Source organism: Pongo abelii, chromosome 20 (genome assembly GCF_028885655.2).
Source record: "Pongo abelii isolate AG06213 chromosome 20, NHGRI_mPonAbe1-v2.0_pri, whole genome shotgun sequence".
NCBI classification, from domain to species: Eukaryota; Metazoa; Chordata; class Mammalia; order Primates; family Hominidae; genus Pongo; species Pongo abelii.
The window spans coordinates 21,177,276-21,194,981 of NC_072005.2; the positions used below are offsets into that span (position 1 = coordinate 21,177,276).

The window sequence follows — 17,706 nt, forward strand, 5'->3', positions numbered from 1 at the left end:
CACCTGAGGTCGGGAGTTCGAGACCAGCCTGACCAACATGGAGAAATCCCGTCTCTACTAAAAATACAAAATTAGCCAGGTGTGGTGGCACATGCCTGTAATCCCAGCTACTAGGGAGGCTGAGGCAAGAGAATCACTTGAACCCGGGAGGCGGAGGTTGTGGTGAGCTGAGATCCTGCCATTGCACTCCAGCCTGGGCAACAAAAGCGAAACTCCATCTCAAAAAAAATAAAATAAAATAAGGAGTTGACCTTTGTATTAATTTATTTTCACACTGCTATAAAGACCTACCTGAGGCCAGGCACGGTGGCTCACACCTGTAATCCCAGCACTTTGGAAGGCCAAGGCAGGTGGATCACGAGGTCAGGAGTTCAAGACCAGCCTGGCCAAGATAGTGAAACCCCATCTCTACTAAAAATACAAAAATTAGCCGGGTGTGGTGGCAGGTGCCTGTAGTCCCAGCTACTCGGGAGGCTGAGCCAGGAGAATTGCTTGAACCTGGGAGGCAGAGGTTTCAGTGAGCAGAGATCGTGCCACTGCACTCCAGCCTGGGCGACAGAGCGAGACTCCATCTCAAAAAAAAAAAAAAAAAAAAAAAGGACTACTTGAAACTGGGTAGTTTATGAAGAGAAGAGATTTAATTGACACAAAATTCTGCATAGTTGGGGAGGTCTCAGGAAACGTACAATCATGGCAGAAGGCAAAAGGGAAGCAAGGCATGTCTTCAAAGGGTGGCAGGAGAGACTGAAAGAGACAGAAAGAACCACAGACTTATCAAACAACCAGATCTCCTGAGAACTCTATCGGAGAACAGCAAGGGGGAAGTCTGCCGCCAAGACTCAATCACCTCCCACAAGGCCCCTTCCCGACATGTGGGGATTACAATTCAAGATGAGATTTGGGTTGGGACAAAGAGCCAAACCATATCAGCCTTTAATCTATTCCCTTCACATCTAAACTTTGGAGGTCAACATTGTGAAGAGACCTGAAAAAATGGGGTTTCCTCCTTCTGAGGAGGCCCTACCATCCATTGTTTACTGTCTGATGTTTGGAAGAGAAATCCCTCCAAACAGCAACTGGGACACAGTGGTCTACGTGTGGACACTTGCTGCTTGCAGCTGCTGCTCTGTCTAAGTGCACTGTCTCTCCCACCCTTGGGCCTGAACAGAGAAGTTTATAGGCACAGGCTGTTCTCTCACTTCCAGCAGAAAAAGGATATTCAGGTCCTTTACCTCTTTGAGGTCAGAGAGTCAGAGTCTTCAGAGATGCACTTCAGTGTGCCAGCTCCTTGCCATTTGAGGCTACTGGGTACCTGGAATGTGGCTGATTTAAAATGAGATGTGCTGCAGATGTGAAATAGAGTCAGTTAAGAAGATTTCGAACCAAAAATCACTCTATTAATAATTACATATTGGGCTAGGCACGGTGGCTCACGCCTGTAAGCCCAGCACTTTGGGAGGCCGAGGTGGGTGGATCATGAGGTCAGGATATCGATACCATCCTGGCAAACATGGTGAAACCCCGTCTCTACTAAAAATACAAAAAATTAGCCAGGCGTGGTGGTGGGTGCCTGTAGTCCCAGCTACTCGGGAGGCTGAGGGAGAAGAATGGCGTGAACCCAGGAGGCGGAGCTTGCAGTGAGCCGAGATCATGCCACTGCACTCCAGCCTGGGCGACAGTGAGACTCCATCTCAAAATAATAATAATAATTATTATTATTATTATATATTGGGCTGGGTGCGGTTGCTCACACCTGTAATCCCAGCACTTTGAGAGGCCAAGATGGGTGATCACTGAGGCCAGGAGTTCAAGACCAGCCTGGCCAACATGGCAAAATCCTGTCTCTACTAAAAATACAAAATTAGCTGGGTGTGGTGGCACACATCCGTAATCCCAGCTACTTGGGAGGCTGAGGCAGGAGAAGCAATTGAACCCAAGAGGCAGAGGTTGCAGTGAGCTGAGATCACGCCATTGCACTCTAGCCTGGGCAACAAGAGCAAAACTCTTTCTCAAAAAAAAGATGATGATAATAATTATTATTATATATTGATCACACATTTATTCCCAGTGTTCCATTATTGGAACACTAAGCATATGGGAGTTATTTATATCCCACTGCTCAAGGTCATTGCCAACGTCTGATTGCAAAAATTTTAAAAATTGCAACCTCAGGCATAAATGGGTTAAAATAATAATATTTTGGATGTACTGGGTTAAAAAATAACAAATAATTTCACTTGTTTCTTTTTATTATATTTAATGTGGCTACTAAAGTATTTAAAATCCACAAACGGCTAACATTTTATGTTTTAGAGGATTGCTTTTCTTTTAAAATCTCAGGTTGCCTACTCAGAAGATCAGGGGCCAGAAAGGTTATGAAATATTAAATATTAAAATAATTGTCATTATAGTGTTTCCATTTGTAAACAACATATATGTGTGTGTATAAAATTTATAAGTGGACCTAACCTTATACACAAGATTAAAAAATTACCCCCAGGCAGAGCTAAGCCCAGCACAGAGAAAGCCCTTGCTGGAAATGACTGGAGCCAAGAGTCTGTCACTCTTGCCTCATTCAGTGCACTGTCTGATAGCATCTTCTGTCACTCAAGGCCTGAGGGCGCGGGGCCTGGAGCTCTATCCAATCAGGGCGCTGGGGTGGAAACTGTCCAATCAGATTCACAGTCAGAGAGGAAGGGGTGGCTCCCGGTATCTGGCGGGGCCTTTGTCTTTCGCTCCAGGAAGAGCTTGGGGTTAGTACTTCACTGACCTGCGTGCTCCGCCCCAGGAGGTCTTGGTGATTCTGCCACAGCCTCAGCCTCCGTCGCTCTGTGACCTGCTGGTATTGGAACAGTCATAGCTAAGACTCCAGGACACCCACAAAGCCGAGAAATGCTGAGTGTGCGGGGCAGGGCGTCCGGAGACTGGGGAGGCCTCATCGGAGTCGGCCGGAAATGGCGGTGGCGGGACCGAGTCTGTGAGCCTAAGCCCCCTTCAGCTCAGCCCTCAGTCTCCTCTGGTGCAGGGTCCCCAGGCGTCCTGTCCCGTTTCAGCACAGCGGCTTTGGCCCCAGCCTGTAGCCCTCTTTGCGCAGCTCTGCGCCCGCAGCCCCACATCTTCCCCAGCCTGTGAGGTGATGATGAGAGGGGTCACCAGGGAAAGACGCCGACTCAGTGTGCAGGGCTCCTGCGTGGAAGGAGCTCTGGTCTGTGGGGTCACCAGTCCCTACTTTAACCTATTCAGAAATAAACGGAGGCACCATTAAAACATTAAAGAGTTTATATGAGCAAATAATGATGAACCAGTGGGACAGCCCCAGACACGGTTTGTCGTTTGGGGGCTACCAACGGGTCTTGAAGAAAAGGCTTTAAGGTTTGTGAAGAAGCAAAGCAAACCAAATAATTGATTGGGTACAGTTATGTAGTCGTTTCATTTGGAGTGTCCAGGAGAAAATTTTCTGGTTATGTAATCAGATTAATTGGAGATTTATGGTTGGTTAAGCCTGAATTTTGTTTTCTCCTAAGGTAGTAACTTACAACATATGCATTTGAGTTCGATCGTTTTGTTGTTGTTATACAGGAACCTAGATCCCTAGAGCCACTTCAGTCTACCTATTTAATTATTTTAACTTTAATCAGAAGCACTGTTTTTTTCCTGCATTTTCCAAATGTGTGGCAAGCAGAGTCTTAAATCTGTTCTGCCAGCCTAACTTGGCTTGCAGTAAAATCTTAAATTTCCAGTTTCTTTTTTTTTTTTTTTTTTTTTGTGACGGAGTCTCACTCTGTCTGCCAGGCTGCAACCTCCGTCTCCCAGGCTCAAGGAATTCTCCTGCCTCAGCCTCCCAAGTAGCCAGGATTACCGGCGTGTGCCACCACACCTGGCTAATTTTTGTATTTTTAGTAGAGATGGGGTTTCACCGTGTTAGCCAGGCTGTTCTCCAACTCCTGACCTCAGGTAATCTACCCGCCTTGGCCTCCCAAAGTGCTGGGATTACAGGCGTGAGCCACCACACCCGGCCTGAAATTTCCAGTTTCTTTTCAACATTCACCAAAGCCAACTCTTCCCGTCCAATTCACAACATTATCAACTATTTTTGTTTTTTATTGTATGTTTCTATTTGTAAATATTTCACCGGAGGAAAGCAGAAAATAATCCCATTACACTCCACTGTCAAAAGTTTTTCTGCTTTTTCTCCTTTTATCTTCCCTAGGCACAAATGCCTTATCAGGATATCTTTAAATTCAAGTTTCCCTTTGGAAACTTGATGGGACAATGTGTCCTCAGCCATACTGCTTTTTTTTAAGTCTTGAGTTTTAGAGCTCTCTTGGGATAACCCAAGATACACACAACAGCCATGCCTTTTGGAAGCTTTGATGAATATCAGCCCCTTGGTCATCTCATTCCAGAGGACACACTGATGTATGGAAATGGAGCTTCTCAGGAGAGCAGCTGAATGTCCCGAGGCTGAGAGAAATATCCTGGCTTACCCTTCCCATAAAAAGAACCTTTGGGGATCTTAAGATTTTCTTTCCCCAACCCCAGTTCTTCCTGGTCAGCCAATTGGATGGTTGTATTTAGAGAAAAAGACAAAAATAATGCCTGTCTTCTGAATTATCTCATATTTGTGAAGGGGGAAAAACTGTTTTAAAAGACAAAAAAACAACAACAACAACAAAAAAAACTCACCCCAAGGAGGCATGCAAGAACTTGCAAAGCAAAAACAAAAAAAAACACCAGGGACACACTGTAGGGCACTGTGCAGTGTCTTCTGGGAGGGAGAGCTTTGAGCACTTTAGTGAGTAGGGTAAGGGTGGCAGAATGTCCCAACTTATAGGATTGCCTGATTTGACACTTGAGTCAGATATGTGTCTCTTCTGGCCGGGTATGGTGGCTCATGCCTGTAATCCCAGCAGTTTGGGAGGCCAAGATGGGTGGATCATGAGGTCAGGCGATCGAGACCATCCTGGCTAACGCGGTGAAACCCCATCTCTACTAAGAATACAAAAAAAGTAGCCGGGCATGGTGGCACGTGCCTGTAGTCCCAGCTACTTGGGAGGCTGAGGCAGGAGAATTGCTTTAACCAGGGAATAGGAGGTTGCAGTGAGCTGAGCTCACACCAGTGCACTCCAGCCTGGGCCACAAAGCAAGACTCCGTCTCAAGAATAAGGAAGGAGACCAGCCCTCATATTGTCTTATGCCCAATTTCTGCCTCCAAAGAAAGAAGAACTAAAAACTAAAAGGCAGAAATGAAATCCACAGGCAGACAGCCCGGTGCCACACCCTGAGCCTGGTAGTTAAAGATTGACTCCTGACCTAATTGGTTATGTCATCTATAGATTACAGACATTGTATGGAAAAGCACTGTGAAAATCCCTGTCCTGTTCTGTTCCATTCTAATTACTAGTGCATGCAGCTGCCAGTCAGGTACCCCCTGCTTTCTCAATTGATCACAACCCTCTCATGCGGACCCCCTTAGAGTTGCAAGCCCTTAAGAGGGACAGGAATTGCTCACTCAGGGAGCTCAGTTTTTGGAGTTGTGAATCTGCCAGTGCTCCCAGCTGAATAAAGCCCTTCCTTAACTTGGTGTCTGAGGGATTTTTGTCTGCGGCTAGTCCTGCTACATTTCTTGGTTCCCTGACTGGGAAGTGAGGTGATTAATGGATGGATGGTCAAGGCAGCTCCTTAGGCAGCTGAGGCTTGCCCTGTGGAGCATCCCTGCGGGGGACTCTGGCCAGCTTGAGCAACACGGATCCTGAGAGCACTCCCGGATAGGCATTTGCCCTGGTGGAATGCCTCGTTAGAATGGTGCATGGCAGGCCCCTGTGGAGAATCAATGCAGTGGCTGAACACCAGGAAGGAACGGGCACTTGGAGTCCAGACATCTGAAACTTGGTAAGACTGGTCTTTGGAACTTGCCCACTCCATTTGAGTGGAAGCATGGCCTGATCACCCACAATGTGCCTGTACTGGCACTTTGGTTTTTGTTTTTGACTTGACTTGGATTGCTTGATACTTTGGTTTTGGTTTTGACCTGGCTTGGATTTCTTGATACTCTGATTTTGGTTTTGGTTCTGATTTGGTGTAAACTGTAAAAGTGTGTGTGTGCCCTTTTTACCCATTCTTTGTTTTGTGGTGTGCGTGTGGTGTGAGCGTCGTGTTTTGTCTTGAGGAAGCATGGGTCAGGCACAAAGTAAGCCCACCCCACCAGGAACTATGTTGAAAATTTCAAGATTTAAGGGAGACTATGGAGTACTATGACACCAGGAAAACTTAAAACTTTGTGTAAGATAGACTGAACAGCATTAGAGGTGGGTTGGCCACCAGAAGGAAGCCTGGACAGGTCCCTTGTTTCAAAGGTATGGCACAAGGTAACCTGTAAGCCAGGGCACACAGACCAGTTCCCGTACATAGACACTTGGTTACAGCTGGTTTTAGACCGCCCCCCACAGTGGTTGAGAGAACAGCAGGGTAAGCAGCGGCAGAGGCAAGGAAAGACCAGCAGAGAGAGAGAGAGGAAGAGACAGACAAAGAGGGAGTCGAGAGAGAGAGAGAGAGAGACAGAAGGTGAAAGAGAGAAAGAAAGAGGGAAATATACAAGTAGTTAAGAAAAAAAAGTGTACCCTATTCCTTTAAAAGCCAGGGCAAATTTAAAACCTATAATTGATAATTGGAGGTCTTTTCCGTGACCCTATAACACTCCAATACAACCTTGTTGTAAGTGTAAACAAGGGCGAAGCCCAAAAGCACTGAGGCCACTGACAACCTGTAGCCTTCCTATCAAAAATTCTTAACCGAGTAATCTGTGGATGGCCCAAATGCGTTCAATCTGTAGCAGCAACTGCTTTGTTAACAGAAGAAAGTAGAAAAATAACTTTTAGAGGAAACCTCATTGTGAGCATACCTCACCAGTTCAGAAGTATCCTAAGGGGAAAAAAAAAAAAAAAAAAAGATGATTTAACATTAGCCACTGAAAATTCCCTTAACCTAGCAGGTTTCCTAACAGGGGATCTAAATCTTAATTACCATACAAAGTTCTGACCAGACCTAGGAGGAACTCCCTTTAGGACGGGATGATAGATGGTTCCTCCTGGGTAATTGAAGGAAAAAAAAAAAAAGCCATCTATACCAATTCTAAGTTAATTTGGACTAAGCGAGGTCTTGTTAGTAGCAAAGGATAATTGAAATCCCAAACTTACAAGGTTTTCAACAAAAGTAAAGATTGCTAAAAGTTAACAGTGTAACATGTATTATAGTAACTTCTAATCTTGTGGCCTTAGACAATCTAGTCCACAGACATAAAGGAAGTTCACTTTGGAAAAGAATGCTTATCATCTTTGGGAAAAAAAAAAAGGGAAAGAAGGTGAGGGAGCAGAATTTATGTAAAAAGAATGTTATATGGTAAATTCTTATCCTGAAATAAATTAACTGGTTGTTTAAAGAAAGAAATGTTTGTAATAAGTCAGAAAGTTGAGGCCTGTCGAAGAATTGTCTGTGAAAGTCGTGAAAGAAAAAAAAAGTTATAAAAAAAGAATTTATGCAAGAAATGTTGTATAATTTAAAAGTAACTAGGCCTCCTGAATGTAAAACTAATGAAAATACAGTTTATATGCAAGGTGTATAAACAAAGTAAAATATACCTTTGGTAAAAGGATTATAAGGAGGCATAAGAATGTAAATTTTTACCTACATTAGAAGGTTAAAAAAACTTGTTTTGAAGGTTTAAGCAAGTTTTAAAACATTAATTTTAAAGAAAATTCTGTGTGTAAACATATTAGCTAAAGTTAAAGGGGTATCATCCAGTTTTTCTGTGAACTGCACATTAAAGTAAAAACACAACGGGTTTTTCTTAAAGCACCAACGTGATCTTTAACAAAGATTATAAAAGGTTAAAAAGGGTCTGTAAAAATCTTACCTTATGATCCAACATTAAAAATCGAATAAATGTGTCTACAAAGTTTTATTAAAACTAAGTTTAACATTAATAGCACTCTAATATAAAGGTGAAATTTAGCTTATCTTGTATAAAAATCATACAGGAAGCATTGTCCAATATAAAATGGTATTTGGCTTCTTTGATCTAAAAACTAATAAAAAATACATGCTAAAGGAAATTTCTCAGTAGAAAGGCACCAAGGACTACAAAGTCCACTGCTGATGTCTCCACATTTAAAACAAAAGGTCAGTTTCTTAGAAATTATATACTTGGTTTATCTTCCACTTTCCTTTCCATCAAAACTAAAAGTCTTTTGGCACATGTACCACCCCTAGAATTTCCAGTAAACCAGCACCAGCCTGAAGATCACGTTCTCATCAAAGGGTGAAAAGAAAGGAAACTCGAGCCAGCCTAGGAAGGACCCTACCTTGTGCTGCTAACCACTGAGACTGCTGTTTATACAGTGAAAAAAGGATGGACTCATCACAACTGAGTCAAGAAAGCGCCACCCCCTCCAGAGTCATGGGCCATAGTCCCAGGGGAAAACCGTACCAAACTAAAGCTAAGAAAAATTTAACTCTCTCATCTATTCTATTACTCTTTCTTCTTTCCTTGCTCTATTGCTGACCATCAGTTATTAATGTAGCCAAGTCAATTTCACCTCAAACTATTGCATTTAATGCATGCCTTGTTATACCCTGTGGGGACTTGCCAAGTCAAAGACAGCTCTCTACTTCAGAAAAGTACCTCTGTCCCTCCTGACTCTCCTCAGGAGGTCCTAATTAGTAAATTAGGACCATTTAATCCGGGGAAATTTCGATAAAGACTCCAGTGTCAACCAGGAGCCTTGCTCCCCAATGTAGAGCTTTGATGCCATAGTTGGTCCAACATTCTGTGGACCACTAAAGAGCAAGGATGGACTGCCCCAACCGGTTTTTGTAATTTCCTAAAATCATACATTAATTTTACTAGAGGAACATAGAAGTTAAAGACTTAAACTTTGGCAAACAGGATACGAAGATGCAAATGCCTGGTTGGAATGGATCAAATATTCCATTCGCACGTTAAACAAAAGCAATTGTTATGCTTGGGTACATGGCAGGCCAGAGGCCCAGATTGTCCCCTTTCCACTAAGGTGGTCCTCCTGTCAACCAGGCATGAGCTGCATGGTAGCTCTTTTCCAGGATTCTACAGCCTGGAGTAATAAGTCGTGCCAAGCTCTCTCTGTGATATCCCAAAGTCCGGCACCCTGTGAGTCAGCCCCCGAGGGCCATCCAGCTTCAGTCTCCCAACACTAAGTTCACTTTGTATCTCTCATGACAGGGAGGAAACTTAGCATTCCTTGGAGACCTGAAGGGATGCAGTGAGCTTAAGAATTTTCAAGGGCTTATCAATCAGTCAGCCCTTGTTCATCCCTGAGCGGATGTGTGGTGGTATTGTGGTGGACCTTTACTGGGCACTCTGCCGAATAACTGGAGTGGCACTTGTACTTTAGTCCAATTGGCTATCCCTTTCAACCTGGCATTTCATCAAACAGAGGGAGGAAAAATAAGACATCGTAAAGTGAGAGAAGCCCCTTATGGGTCTTTCAACTCTCACGTCTATTTAGACGCAATTGGAGTCCCACGGGGAATACCAGATCAATTTAAAGCTTGAAATCAAATAGCTGCAGGATTTGAGTCAATATTTTGGTTGGTGACAGTTAATAAAAATGTAGATTGGATAAACTACATCTATTACAACCAACAGCAACGAGCTTTTCGTGAGTTAAAAGAAAAGCTCATGGTGGCTCCAGCCCTGGGGCTACCTGACCTGACAATAGTTTTACATTCAGGAGGACTAATTACTTTTAAATGTATACAACAATTTATTGCATAAATTCTTTTTTTATAACTTTTTTTTTACACTATATGTGTCAGAAAAAAAAAAAAAATTGGTAGTTAAGAGTTTTAACCCAGACTGTGGGACACTGGCCAAAGCTGGTGGCCTACCTCTCTAAACAACTAGACAGGGTTTCTAAGTGTTGGCCCCCATGTTTGAGGGCCTTGGCAGCAACAGCCCTGCTGGCACAACAAGCAGATAAGCTAACTCTTGGGCAAAACCTGAATATAAAGGCCCCCCATGCTGTGGTAAATTTGATGAATACCAAAGGACATCATTGGCTAACAAATGCTAGATTAACAAGTACCAAAGCTTGCTATGTGAAAATCCCCACATAACCATTGAAGTTTGCAACACCCTAAACCCTGCCACCTTACTCCGGTATCAGAGAGCCCAGTTAAAACATAATTGTCTTAATCCTTTTAAATGGATCAAACCCCTCGGAGGATCATTGTTGTCACTGGCATTATTAATATTGGTATGTTTATGTTGTCTACTTTTAGTCTGCACATGTCTCCAAGGAGTCCGAGGACAAGTCCAAAGTCAACGACAAGCAATGATGGTGGTGGTGATCCTAGTCAATAAAAAGGGGGAAGATGTGGATGGCAAGCCACCCGGGTGCCAAAGCAAGAGGCTGAGGGCACAAGCTGTTCCAGTATAATAAAGAAAATATATAGAATAAGAATAGTTATACTAGAAATAGATTACAGATATGATTATATATGAATGTCATTAATCATTAGTTTGTAGCATTATTCTTTATTCTAATATTATAATAATCTTTGTTCTACAATTATAAGCTAGGAAAAACCAGGCCATACAGAGATAGGAGGTGAAGGGACATGGTGAGAAGTGACCAGAAGTCAAGAATGTTAGCCCTCTGTTACGCCCAGACAGGGCCACTAGAGGGCTCCCTGGTCTAACAGTAATGCCAGCGCCCATTACCTAGCGGACCTTGGTCTAGCAGTAGCATCAGTGCCTAGGGAAGGCACCCATTACTTAGCAGACCAGGAAAGGGAGTCTCCCTTTCCCTGGGGGAGTTAGAGAAGACTCTGCTCCACCACCTCTTGTGGAAGGCCTGACATTAGTCAGGCCCGCCCGCAGCCATCTGGAGGCCTAACCGTCTCCCTGTGATGCTATGCTTCAGCAGTCATGCTCCTGGTCCGCTTTCATGTTCCACCCTTTACACCTGGTTCTGCCTTCTAGTTAGCAGTAGCAGAATTAGTGAAAGTACTAAAAGTCTTTGAAATGCACAGAAGAAATAATGGTGTAATCTGTCCTCTCTCTCTCTCCACCTCGGCTGCCAAACAGGGAAGGGCCCCCTGTCCAGTGGACACATGACTCGCGTGACCTTACCTATCATCGGAGATGGCTCACACTCCTTACCCTGCCCCCTTGTCTTGTATCCAACAAATAACAGCACGGCCAGGCATTCAGGGCCACTACTGGTCTCCACACCTTGGTGGTAGTGGTCCCCCAGGCCCAGCTGTCTTTTCTTCTATCTCTTTGTCTTGTGTCTTTATTTCTATGATCTCTCATCTCCACACATGAGGAGAAAAAACCCACAGACCCTGTAGGGCTGGACCCTACATAACTGTGTAGAGGTATTGGACTCAGTTTATTCTAGTGGGCCCAACCTCCAAGACCATCCTTGAATATCAGTAGACTGTGAGATGTACTTGGACAAGAGCAGCTTTGCCAATCTCTGCAAAGTGACTCTGAAAAAGATGACAAGCCCTGGTCCAGTCACAGCTGGAAGCCAACTGGCCCCCGCATGGCCAAAGCATGAAGAAATTCATCACAGAACTCATTTCCCTTAAAATTTGGACTTGTACAGTAAGGACTTCAACTGACCTTCCTCAGACTGAGGACTGTTCCAAGCATATACATCAAGTCACTGAGGTAGGACAAAAGTTTGCTACAGTCCTATTATTTTATGGTTATTTTAAGTGTACCAGGACTCTAAAAGGAACTTGTTTGTATAATGCTATTCTATACAAGGTATGTAGCCCACAAAATGACCAGCCTGATGTGTGCTATAACCCATCCTTTTTCCTACTGCCCATAAAAACAGGCGAACTTCTAGGTTTCCTGGTCTATGCTTCCCGAGAAAAGAGAAGCATAGCTATAGGCTACTGCAAAGATGACAAGTGGCCCCCTGAAAGAATCATACAGTACTATGGGCCTGCCACTTAGGCACAAGACAGCTCATGGGGATACCGAATCCCCATTTATATGCTCAACTGAATCATACGATTACAAGCTGTCTTAGAAATAATCACTAATAAAACTGGCAGAGCTTCAACTATTTTAGCCCAGCAAGAAACCCAGATGAGAAATGCTATCTATAAAAATAGACTAGCCCTAGACTACTTGCTAACAGCTAAAGGAGGGGTCTGTGGGAAATTTAACCTTACTAATTGCTGTCTACACATAGATGACCAAGGGCAAGTAGTTGAAGACATAGTTAGAGATATGACAAAACTGGCACATGTGCCTGTGCAAGTGTGGCATGGATTTAATCCTGGGGCCATGTTTGAAAATTGGTTCCCAGCACTAGGAGAATTTAAAACTCTTATAGTAGGAGTTATAATAGTAATAAGAACATGCTTACTGCTCCCTTGTTTGCTACCTGTACTTCTTCAAATGATAAAAAGCTTCATCGCTACCTTAGTTCACCAAAATGCTTCAGCACAAGTGTACTATATGAATCACTATCGATCTGTCTTACAAGAAGACATGAGTAGTGAGGATAAAGGTGAGAACTCCCACTAATGAGTGAGGTTCTCAAACGGGGGGAATAAGGGAGGAGACCACCCCTCATATTGTCTATACCCAATTTCTGCCTCCAAAGAAAGAAGAAGTGAAAACTGAAAGGCAGAAATGGAATCCACAGGCAGATAGCCCAGCATCATGCCCTGGGCCTGGTAGTTAAAAATCCACCCCGACCTAACTGCTTGTGTTATCTATAGATTTCAGACATCGTATGGAAAAGCATCATGAAAATCTCTGTCCTGTTCTGTTCTGTTCTGACTACTGGTGCATGCAGCCCCCAGTCACATACCCTCTGCTTGCTCAATCAATCATGACCCTTTCACGTGGACCCCCTTATAGTTGTAAGCCCTTAAAAGGGACAGGAATTGCTCACTCAGGGAGCTCAGTTTTTGGAGATGTGAGTCTGCCAATGCTGCCAGCTGAATAAAGCCCTTTCCTTCTGCAACTCAGTGTCTGAGGGGTTCTTGTCTGTGTCTCATCCTGCTACAACAGAGGTGGGCAGATCACGAGGTCAGGAGTTCAAGACCAGCCTGACCAACATGGCGAAACCCTGTCTCTAGTAAAAATACAAAAATTAGCCAGGCGTGGTGGTGCAAGCCTTTAATCCCAGCTACTCAGGGGGCTGAGGCAGGAGAATCACTTGAACCTGGGAGGCAGAGGTTGTAGTGAGCCAAGATTGCACCATTGCACTCTAGCCTGGTCGACAGAGCAAGACTCCATCTCAAAAAAATAAAAAAATAGGCTGGGCGATGTGGCTCATGCCTGTAATCCCAGCACTCTGGGAGGCTGAGGTGGATGGATCACCTGAGGTCGGGAGTTCGAGACTAGCCTGACCAACGTGGAGAAACCCAATCTCTACTAAAAATACAAAATTAGCCAGGTGTGATGGAGCATGCCTGTAATCCCGGCTACTCAGGAGGCTGAGGAAGGAGAATTGCTTGAACCCGGGAGGCAGAGGTTGTGGTGAGCCAAGATCGTGCCATTGCACTCCAGCCTGGGCAACAAGAGTGAAACTCTATCTCAAAAAATAATAATAATAAATAAATAAAATAATAAAAATAATGAATAAGTAAATAAAATGAAAATAAGTGAAGGGAGAAATATGCAAGGACATAGCATAAACAAAAAACAATCAGAACTTCAGGAAATATTGGACACACTTATAAAAATGCAAAATGCTCTGGAAAGTAAGCAATAGAATTGAACAAGTAGAAGAAAGAAATTCAGAGATCAAAGACAAGATCTTCAAATTAACACAATCCAGCAAAGACAAAAAAAATGAACAAAACATTAAAGAAGCCTGGGATTATGTTAAATGACCAAACCTAAGAATAATTGGTTTTTCTGGAAAAGAAGAAAAACCTAAAAGTTTGGAAAACATATTTGGGGAAATAATTGAAGAAAACTTCTCTGGTTTTGCCAGAGGCCTAGACATTCAAATACAAAAAGCACAAAGAATACCTGAGAAATTCATCGCAAAAAGATCATCACCTAATCACATTGTCATCAGGTTATCTAATGTTAAGATGAAGGAAAGAATCATATCTCATACACACACACACACACACACACACACAATGGAATACTACTCAGCCATAAAAAGGAATGAATTAACATTTGCAGTGACCTGGATAAGATTGTAGACTATTATTCTAAGTGAAGTCACTCAGGAATGGAAAATCAAACATTGAATGTTTTCACTGAGATGTGGGAGCTAAGCTATGAGGACACAAAGGCATAAGAATGATGCAATGGACTTTGGGGATGTTGGGGAAAGAGTGGGAGGGGGATGAGGGATAGAAGACTACCAATATGGTGCAGTGTATGCTGCTCGGGTGATGGGTGCAACAAAATCTCACAAATCACCACTAAAGAACATACTAATGTAACCAAATACCACCTGTACCCCAGTAACTTATGGGGGAAAAAAAAGAGACTTAAAAAAAATATATATATATATATATATACAAAAATTAGCCCGGCATAGTGGTGCATGCCTGTAATCCCAGCTACTTGGGAGGCTGAGGGGAGAATCACTTTAACCTGGGAGGTGGAGGTTGCAGTGAGCCAAAATTGTGCCATTGCACTCCAGCCTGAGACACAGAGTGAGACTCTGTCTCAAAAAATATATATAAAAAATAAAACTAGTAATCCAGGCAAAACAAAAATTAATTATACATTGTGAAAAATACTCTGCCACATTCTTAAACTAAATCAGCCAGTACTGAATTTTTTTAGATATGCCATTTGAATAAACTGTGTGTTCCAAGTCAAATTACCTATGATAAACTCTCAGTTATCAGTGCTATGAACCTAAATTGAAGAAACAAACCTGATATTTAAGAGGACATAAATTTAATGTTAACTGTGAACTCATGGAGAACCTAGACAGCAGTGACTTTTTTCATTCCTGAGTTCTTAAAGCTTCCTTTATCAAAAGCACTGCATTTTATCACTCGCCACAGAAGAGATAAAAAAATAGTCTAAGTTGGCGGGGCACAGTGGCTCATGCCTGTAATCCCAGTACTTTCGGAGGCTGAGGCAGGCAGATCACCCAAGGTCAGGAGTTCAAGACCAGCCTGACCAACATGGAGAAACTCTGTCTCTACTAAAAATACAAAATTAGCTGGGCGTGGCGGTGCACTCCTGTAATCCCAGCTACTTGGGCGGCTGAGGCAGGAGAATCACTTGAACCTGGGAGGCAGAGGTTGCAGAGAGCTGAGATGGCACCATTGCAGTCCAGCCTGTGCAATAAGAGTGAAACTCCATCTCAAAAAAATACATAATAATAATCTAAGTTAAATATAAATTAAATGTGTGTGTGTGTGTGTGTGTGTGTGTGTGTGTGTGTGTGTGTGGTGACAGTCCTAACTGCTAAAATAGGTTAGGACCATTTTTTTTTCTCTAAAACATATAATACTGAGAAGACAATCCAAACTTCATGTACACTTTGGGAGGCCAGGGCGGGTGGATCACAAGGTCAGGAGATTGAGAACATCCTGGCGAACATGGTGAAACCCCGTCTCTTCTAAAAATATGAAAAAAAAAATTAGCCGGGCGTGGTGGCGGGCGCTTGTAGTCTCAGTTACTCAGGAGGCTGAGGCAGGAGAATGGCATGAACTCGGGGGACGGAGGTTGCAGTGAGCCGAGATCGCGCCACTGCACTCCAAGCCTGGGTGACAGAGCGAGACTCCATCTCAAAAAAAAAAAAAAAACAAATGTTTCATGTACATTTCTGCTACCTGAGGAACTATTTAAACATTTATAAAGAAATTTTATTCAGTTTTCATGTTTAATGTATATTTTCTTGTAGAATAAAAATTTTCTCATGGGAAAAGTCTGATGTTATAACAGTAGCTTAAAGGATAATAAAAAATATGTTTTGCTCATGAGACATTTCTGAAAAAGTCTCCAATAATATACTTATTTCGGCTGGGAGCAGTGGCTCATGCCTGTAATACCAGCACTTTGGGAGGCCAAGAAGGGTGGAGCACGAGGTCAGGAGTTCAAGACCAGCCTGGCCAAGATGGTGAAACCCTGTCTTTACTAAAAATACAAAAATTAGCCAGGCATGGTGGCGGGTGCCTGTAATCCCAGCTACTCGGGAGGCTGAGGCAGAGAATTGCTTGAACCCAGGAGGCAAAGGCTGCAGTGAGCTGAGATCATGCCACTGCACTCCAGCCTGGGTGACAGAGTGCGACTCTGTCTCAGGAAAAAAAAAAAAAAAAAAAAAAAAAACTATTTCACTGGAGAAGTTATAAACTGTTAAATAAGGTATTCCAGAAACAATAGTATTGAGAAAATCCAGCTAAATTGACCGGATTGCTTTTGTAATTGCAGATTGATGACAATCAGATTCACTGAGAGTGAAAAACTGTTTTGACTATTATAAACTTGTCATTGGATGGCTTATGTACCTGATAATAGAACCTCATGTGTATTCTGTTACTGAAGTTTAATATGACTAAATGCAGCAAGAGTTTAATGCGTTATGGCAAAGCATATTTTCACCAGGTAAACAACCTTTTATGGTCTACTGACTAAGGACAGAAAAACCCTTTATAGTCTAGAACCCAGAGATTGAGTCTGCTTGTCATCCCTAGATCAGGCTGGCCTTATTTGCTCAGGGCAGTAGAAACCTGTGAACATGGTAATGGGCTAGTTTTGGGCCTAGGCTCAAATGGTCTTGAATGCTTCTATTTTTCTTTTAGAATGTTGACATCACCTTGGAAAAAAGCCCATGTTAGCCAGCTGTAAAATAAGTATCATGGGGAGGAGAAGCAAGGTGTCCCTGTTGACAACCCCAGAAGCAGAACATCACCCCCAGAAGCACAGCTGCCTAGTCAACAAGCAGCTGACGACATATGTCTGAAGGAGCTCAGCTGAAACCAGAAGAATGGCCCCACTGAGCCCAACCTAAATGGCTGACCATCTCAATTATGAACTAATAAGTTTTGGATGATTTGTTATGCTGCAATAGCTAACTAATACATGCACTCAGTGCAGATAGGATGCCAGGATTTAATGACAGGTTGATTACTAGTTACGTTCTAACAGTGGGCACCCTATAGGTACTGATTTTTTCTCCTGATTTAAAGTTGGGTGACTTGTAAGAGAATGTTGAGTAATGCAGAAATACACGTAGACATGTATGCATGTGATTGGTGCTTATACCCACACAGTCCCACACACCACAGGAGAAAACAGGTAACTATAGCCTGACTATTAGGGCCAAGGCCAATAGCAAAATAAGTTTTGCCTTTAATCTGTTTTCTCCATATCTAAACATTTGAGGTCAAGAGTGTGGACAGATCTGAAAACACAGAGTTTTATTATCCTATGGCCCTAACATTCTTTGTTCACTGTCTGATCTCTGGAAGAAAAGTGGGCAACAGGTGGCCAGCAGTGGTCTACCTGTGGTTATTTTACTCCTGCTGCCATCTGCTCTTTTGATGGCCACTATCTGTTCCACCCTTAGAACTGAAGAATGATATTGGTAGGGAGAGGCTCTGCCTTCACTTCTGGCAGAAAAGGGATGTTCAGTTCATTCACCCCCCTGACATCAGAGCTGAACTTCAATGTGGCAGCTATTGGCCACGTGTGCCTCCTGAGTGACT

The 17,706-nt window shown here is 43.1% G+C and overlaps 1 long non-coding RNA gene across 1 annotated transcript; it reads left to right on the top strand.

Moving 5' to 3' along the window:
- The first annotated feature begins 2,712 nt into the window (after window positions 1–2,712).
- Window positions 2,713–14,484, top strand: LOC129051921 (uncharacterized). The gene is made up of 3 exons (XR_008516478.2): window positions 2,713–5,892; window positions 8,269–10,432; window positions 11,126–14,484. It is a non-coding gene; the product is annotated as an uncharacterized LOC129051921 (long non-coding RNA).
- Window positions 14,485–17,706: the final 3,222 nt, after the last annotated feature.